Source organism: Dreissena polymorpha, chromosome 10, assembly GCF_020536995.1.
Source record: "Dreissena polymorpha isolate Duluth1 chromosome 10, UMN_Dpol_1.0, whole genome shotgun sequence".
NCBI classification, from domain to species: domain Eukaryota; kingdom Metazoa; phylum Mollusca; class Bivalvia; order Myida; family Dreissenidae; genus Dreissena; species Dreissena polymorpha.
In genome coordinates this window covers 62,752,353-62,760,665 of record NC_068364.1, presented here as the reverse complement: position 1 = coordinate 62,760,665, position 8,313 = coordinate 62,752,353, and positions in this window count along the sequence as shown.

The window sequence follows — 8,313 nt, the reverse complement described above, 5'->3', positions numbered from 1 at the left end:
CATTTGTACAATACCTGACATTTAAATATAGTTAGTAGCTCATCATTTATTTTTTTTTGAAGAAAAAAACACTAGCTATTGTCATCACCTTTGCGTCGGCATCCGGTTAAGTTTTGTGTTTATGTCCACCTTTCTCATAAAGTATCAAAGCTATTGTATTCAAACTTGGTACACTTACTATCATGAGTGGACTGGGCAGGCAAAGTTATATAACTGGTGTGCATTTTGACAGAATTGTGCCCTTTTTATACTTCGAAAATGACTGGCATTTTGACAGAATTATGGCCCCTTTATACTTAAAAAATTGAAAATTTCGTTAAGTTTTGAATCTGGTCCACTTTACTCCTAGAGTAAAGTAGCTATTGCTTTCAGACTTGGAATACTGGCAAACTATCATAAGGGGACTGTACATGAAGTTGCATAACTCTGGTTGTCATTTTTGCGGAATTATGGCCCTTTTTGACTTGGTAACTTTGAATATATAATTAAATTTTGTGTTTACATCCACTTTACTTCTAAAGTATCAAGGCTATTGCTTTCAAACTTCAAATACTTTCATACTATCATAAGGGTACTCTACCTGGCAAGTTAAATTTTACCTTGACCTTTGAATGACGACTATCAAGGTCAAATAATTAAATTTTGCTAAATTGCCATAACTTCGTTATTTATGATCGAATTTGATTGATATTTTGTAGGGCTGTCACGATTCACCGGTATATCGGTATATCGCGGTGCATGTAGTGAAAAAAATCGCACCGCGGTACGGCGATGCTGCACCGGTTTTTTTAATATTATATTAGCACTGATATAAATACATTACATAATTATTTTGATATAGATATCGTTTTGAAAACTGTAGAATCGATTCAAAAGGGCTAAATAAATAATCCGTTAATATCCAGGTCAAGCAAGCGCTTCCACTGATAGATGTTTAACTTTCACGTTTAAAATACGGCGATGTATGGGTCCGTACCTTTTTTGGAATTTGGGACAGATTTCCTTTGCAAATAAGTTCATAATTATCCAAAAGATGTTTGCTCTATTTCTTATTTTCTTTCTTTAGTATATCGATCGTTCAAAGCATGGCACTTCCGAATCATGTTATCTTAAGATTATGAATAAGTCGAGGAAGAGTCAGAACGCTACGGATTTTCAATACTGGGCCTGCTGACTCCGCATTTTAAACATGCCATTGAAGCGTTCGATTTACACAGATTGTAGTCACAGCTATTGTCAACATAGACGTGGTACGGCAACACTGTATCGCGATATTTTACAGAATATGTATCTGTGAAGAAAACAGCAGAATAACAAGTTTTACAAACTTTATTAAACTCAATAATCAGAAAACGCTGGTATCATAGTATGACTAGAAACTGTAATAAACTTGATAAAAGTAGTCATTGTTATTCGCGTCTTTTTCTAATATGTCCGCCATGTTGTTTTATCCACGATATACCGCGGTACGCTCACGGCGTATCGTGACAGCCCTAATATTTTGACAAAACAACTCTTACCTCCCCTATGTACCATAGCACATACGTAAACGTAGACAAAGTCCATTTCTGATTACATTGCGTTTATTTCTGCTTATTAACACAACACAAGTTTTCCAATGTTCGCAAAATAATCTAAACTGTAAGTTCAATGTAATGGCCTTTTGGCCCCATGACAATAATAACTTGTGTGACCGAACTGACCGGCCGTCCCTCGCTCTCTAACTTTTTCTACTGACGAACCGTGTATTAATATAGATTGGAACACCCAATGCTGACGTGTCGATTTCCGACGGGATCTTGTGCACAACTACATGCCCAAATGTAGCGAAGTAACATGATATGCGAAAGACAAATACGGAAGGTAGTCCGCTATTATGAAATCATACAACATTCAATCAGCAGGTTGCATACCGCATACATGTTTCAGGCTGTCAAGCGGTCATAATTTTTCCTACTTTTTCATCAGGATCCTACTTTTTCCTATTTTTTTTACCAAATCTTCCTACTATTCCTACTTTTTCATTTTCAATGGAGAATTTTTTTTTTAAATAGTTAATTTAGTAAACTTGCAAGATGAATGAATCTATGGCATGACTGTATCCCTGTTAATGTGCATTCAACTAGATGAGACCTGACAACCCATGCTGACTGTCTGCTAGCACCTCTTCAGGAGCATAAATATTTATTTCTTATGTAACTTTTAAAATTATTGACAAGTTTTTTTTTTGAAGTAACACTAGTGCCTTGTTTACTTCCTTAGCATTTGTACACTGCAGACTTCACTACCTTACACAGTTCCCTGTGATGCAAGAGCTGAGGGAACCCATTGTTTATTCCAGTTTTATTTTGTTTCCATTGACAACAATTTGGCCAAACCTTATGCATGTTTACATGATATTGCTGTTTGGAATGTAGAGATATAGAGATACATGTATTGTATGAGTGGTTATGTAATATGGAATTTATTACACAAGTTATTGGAAAAAAGATAAAACTGATGCTTTGCCGAGTTTTCATCATTTACAAATATAATGTAATAAATTCTGTATTACATGACAACGGATATGATGTTCTATTGATATCATAGGTACATCATGTTTAGTAATTAAAGATAAATGCACAGAGCCTAAATGCCCTGATAGATTTTTATGCTCCCGGTAGGGTGGCATATTGCAGTTGTACTGTCAGTCCGTTTGTCTGTCTGTCTGTGTGTGTGTGTCCGTCCGAAAACTTTAATATGGGCCATAACTTTTGCAATATTGAAGATAGCAACTTGATATTTGGCATGCATGTGTATCTCATGAAGCTGCACATTTTGAGTGGTGAAAGGTGAAGGTCATCCTTCAAGGTCAAAAGTTAAAAAATACGATCCAAGGGAAGTAATAAGCTTTAAAAGGGAGATAATTTCTAAACCTGCCAAATGATATATTGAAATTCCAAAATGGTAACCTTTGCTTGAAAAACATGGCTGCTAAGGGGCGGGGCATTTTGCCTTATATGGCTATATATGGCTATAGTAAAATCTTGTTAACACTCTAGAGGCCACATTTATTGTTCATTCTTCATGAAACTTGGTCAGAAGATTCATCCCAATAATATCGTGGAAGATTTTCGAATATGATGCCGGTTGGTTGAAAAACATGGCCGCCAGGGGGCGGGGCATTTTCCTTATATGGCTATAGTAAAACCTTGTTAACACTCTAGAGAAAACCTATGTAGTGGGGGACATATTGTTTTTGCCCTGTCTGTTGGTTTGTCTGTTGGTTGGTTTGCGCCAACTTTAACATTTTGCAATAACTTTTGCTATATTGAAGATAGCAACTTCATATTTGGCATGCGTGTGTAGCTCATGAAACTGCACATTTTGAGTTGTGAAAGGTCAAGGTCATCCTTCAAGGTCAGAGGTCAAATATAGGTGGCCAAAATCGCTCATTTTATGAATACTCTTGCAATATTGAAGATAGCAACTTGATATTTGGCATGCATGTGTATCTCATGGAGCTGCACATTTTGAGTGGTGAAAGGTCAAGGTCATCCATCCAGGTCAGAGGTCAAATATGTGTGGCCCAAATCGCTTATTTTATGAATACTTTTGCAATATTGAAGATAGCAACTTGATATTTGGCATGCATGTGTATCTCATGGAGCTGCACATTTTGAGTGGTGAAAGGTCAAGGTCATCCTTCAAGGTCAGAGGTCAAATATATGTGGCCCAAATCGCTTATTTAATGAATACTTTTGCAATATTGAAGATAGCAACTTTATATTTGGCATGCATGTGTATCGCATGGAGCTGCACATTTTGAGTGGTGAAAGGTCAAGTATATGGGTCAAAATTGCGCATGTAATGTCACTTCTGCAATATTGAAGCTAGCAATTTTATATTTGAAATGTATCTCAAGGAGCTGCACATTTTGAGTGGTGAAGGGTCAAGGTCATCCTACAAGGTCACACGTAATATAGGGGGACATTGTGTTTCTCAAACACATCTTGTTATACTTAGAAAATTGAAAATTTGGTTAAGTTTTGTGTTTAGGTCCACTTTATTTCAATAGTATCAAAGCTATTGCTTTCATACTTGCAACACTTATTAACTATCATAAGGGGACTGTGCATGCAAAGTTATGTAACTCTGACTGGCATTTGGACGGAATTATGGGCCCTTTATACTTAGAAAATTGAAAAGTGTTTTGGTCCACTTTACCCCTAAAGTATCATAGATATTGCTTTCATACTTGGAACACTCGCAAACTATCATAAGGAGACAGTAAAAGGACAAGTTGCATAACTCTGGTTGTCATTTTTACGGAATTATGGCCCTTTTTTGACTTAGTAACTTTGAATATATGTTTAATTTTGTGTTTCGATCCACTTTACTTCTAAAGTAACAAGGCTATCCTTGATACTTCAAATACTTTCATGCTTTCATGAGGTTACTGTACCTGGCAAGTTGAATTTTACCTTGACCTTTGAATGACCTTGACTCTCAAGGTAAGATTATTAAATTTTGCTAAAATTGCCATAACTTCTTTATTTATGATTAGATTTGATTGATACTTTGACAAAACTACTCTTACCTGACATACCACAATAGACTTCACCCAAACCATCCCCCGTGCCCTCCCCCCCCCCCGAATCCTCCCTAATGTTTTTTTTATGATCATCTCACAAATGACCACCATACCCTCACACTATACCCCACCCCCACCCCAATTTTTTTTTGAAACGGTTAAAAAACAAATACTTATTTTTATTATTTTATTTTTGAAATAGCGTCCAACCATCGCACCCAAGAATCCCCCCCCCCCGAGATTTTTTTTGCATTTTGTTTTCGCATTTTTGGAAGATAATGTAATAAATGTCCACACCCCCACACTATACACCCCTCTTCACTCCACCTCTCCCTCCTTTGTGATTTAAATTGAGAGTCCCTTCACCTTTAAAAAGAAAATAGATGAGCGGTCTGCACCCGCAAGGCGGTGCTCTTGTTATAATTTTATTTTTGAAAGACCGTCCAACTATCCCACCCAAGAATCCTCCCACCCCCCACCCCCCCAAAAAAAAAAAAAAACATTTTTTTTTTGCATTGTTTTCCCTTATTTTTGGAAGATAATGTAAAAAATGACCACACTATACACCCGGGTAACACCCCTGCCCAACCCCCCCCCCCCCCCTATCTTTTTAGATTGAAGTATTGAGATAGGTCCCATCACCTTTAAACAGATAAAATAGATGAGTGGTCTGCACCCGCAAGGCGGTGCTCTTGTTTTAATACGTGGCATAAGCCAGTTATTTTTTATTCGGCTTTATTTCGGAAAGAAATCCAGGCCAAGTTGCAAAAACGTTATTTAGGTGCGAAAATCATTCTTGATCTATAAGACTTTTACCCCCACACGCATGCACACAAGCAGTTAAGAACACTATAATACATTACATAACATTAAGATCGATACTTCTAACCACGTACGGTAACTTTAAGGCAAGTACCTGATCTAAAAATTTGGACTTCAAGGGTCGGGTCAAGTAATTGTGCCTTGTTCTGTTAAAATTGGGCAAAATGCATGTTCGTTAAGTGTCGTCCCAGATTGGCCTGTGCAGGGACGACATTTTCCGCTTTAATGGTATTTTTCGTTTGAAGGAAGTCCCTTGTTACCAAAAATCTAGTTAAAGCGGAGTGTCTTCCCTGATTAGCCTGTGCGGACTGCATAGCCGAATGGCATTCTTAATGTGATCCATTATTTTTCATCTTAAAAAAGGAAATTCTTTTAATTCGTACCATAGCAGCTGTATCGGGTATTCTTTAAAGGGGCCTTTTCACAGATTTTGGCATGTTTTGAAGTTGTCATTAAATGCTTTATATCGATAAATATAAACATTGGATCTTAAAAGCTCTAGTAAAAAAATCAATAATAGAATTTAAAAAAAGGAAGAAAAAGGTAACCCTCAGCAGGACTCGAACCGCTGACCCCTGGAGTCCTAGTGTAAAAGGTCTGCGCATGAGACCACTCGGCCATCCTTCCTTTTACAATGACACCTGTGCTGTGTATTTCATATTAGCAATCCTCGTAGTTTCACAAAATATAACGACAACAACAGAACTCTCCAAATTATTAAATCGTTTCGCGTTGCAACGCTTTTTAATTTTCAGGTTTTTAAATCGTCAAAAGATGCATATAAAGGCTATTTTAGATCATGGTAAATGTTCAGTATTACGGTTTCCTCACAAATATCATAACTAAAACGAAAATTTGCGAATATGAAACAACTTTTTTCAATTTTGTCAATTTACCAAAACGTGAAAAAGCCCCTTTAACGTTAATATACTTGTATCCACTACTTTCGGTTGCTTTTGGTGCATATTTCATTCATTATTCTGTGCCATAATTCGACTGAAACCTAATTCAGAATATTAACTAAGTATGTAGTATTGGCCAATATCTGCATTTTATTACCATTTCATCATGTTTAGTGCATTAACTCTTGGGCCATGTCGTTTCCCATTGCGAATCGGTTTTTGTTACTATGGTGACCTTGACCGAACCGTCATCGGACCGTTTCGGTCGATTGCCCTTTTAGCTCACCTGAGCACAATGGGCTCGTGGCGTGCCTTTGTAATCGGCCATTGTCTGTCGTGCGTTGTGCGGCGTCAACATTTGCCATGTTAACTCTCTTAATGCCACATTTTTGTCCGATCTTCAGCAAATTTGGTCAGCACACGGAGCGTATATTGACTTCGTGGTCAGAAGATCTGTCCCAATTATATCTTGGACAAGTTCGAAAATGGTTCCGGTTGCTTCAAAAACATGGCCGCAATGGGGCGGACCATTTTTCCTTATATGGCTATATATTACTATAGTAAAACCTTGTTAAAGGGGCCTTTTCACAGATTTTGACATTTTTTAACTTATTCATTAAATGCTTTATATTGATAAATGTAAACATTGGATCGTAAAAGCTCCAGTAAAAAATCAAGAATAAAATTAAAAAAGGAAAAGAACATTGCCCGGAGCAGGTTTCGAACCCGTGACCCCTGGAGTCCTGCCAGAGGCCTGAAGTAAAAACGCTTTAACCTACTGAGCTGTTCCGCCGAGAACACATACTAAACGTATTTTATACCTTATATAAGCAATCTTCGTAGTTTCACAAAATTTAACGACAAACACAGAACTCTCCAAATTATTCAATCGTTTCGCGTTGCAACGCTTTATAATTTTTAGGTTTTAAAATCGTCAAAAGATGCATATAATGGCTATATTAGAGCATGGTAAATGTTCAGTATTACTGTTTCCTCACAAATATCATAACCAAAACGAAAATTTGCGAATCTGAAACAACTTTTTTCAATTTTGTCAATTTACCAAAGCGTGAAAAGATCCCTTTAACGCTCTAGAGGTTACATTTATCGTCTGATGTAAATGATTCGTCTTCTTAATTATTTTTTATCGAGTGCACCGGGATTGTCTCCCATATGGCCATCGCCCCAGAAAGACGTGTTAGTTGGTTACGGGGGAAAGTGCAAGATACAGGAGACACCCCGTTCCAGAGGTGACCCTGGGTCTTTTAGTGCCCGGTGTATAGCACCTAGTACACTGCACCTCGGTTTAAAGTCTCATGCGAAAGACGATTAGTAGGTTAGGTGCAGCAGGGATCGAACCAGCGATCTCTGGATTGTGCAGCCAGTGTGTTGCCACTAGACCACGGATCCGCTACGATCTAAATGAAATGTGGTCAGAAGGTTTTATATCTTGAACGAGCTTGAAAATGGTTTCAGTTGGTTGAAAAACATGGCCGCTAGGGGGCGAGGCATTTTTCCTTATATGGCTAAAGTAAAAACTTATTAACACTAATTGTCACATTTATTTTCCAATGTTCATAACACTTGGTCAGACCAACCGGAAACATTTTCGAAAAAAATCTTCTGACCAAGTTTCATGAAGATCGGACAATAAATGTGACCTCTAGACTGTTAACAAGGCAAATTTTGACGACGTACAAGGCGACCACAAAAGTTCACCATGAGCATGCTCAGGTGAGATAAAAATAAATACATTCGATGCATTTATGAATGTATGATTGATCGAATGAGTGAATTAATGATTTACCTTACTTTGAATACTAATATATCAGTACACTTTAACGTACCACCCCGAACGGCACGTATGATGGGCTGTACCTGCTTTCATTTTATATTGTACCATACAAAGTTCGATCACAGAACACACAGTATTTCAAAATGAGGATTTATTGAGACAACAGTGATCTTAAACGTGCCTGGACTTACGTTGGTTGAATTTCTTTGTCCTATTCGTAA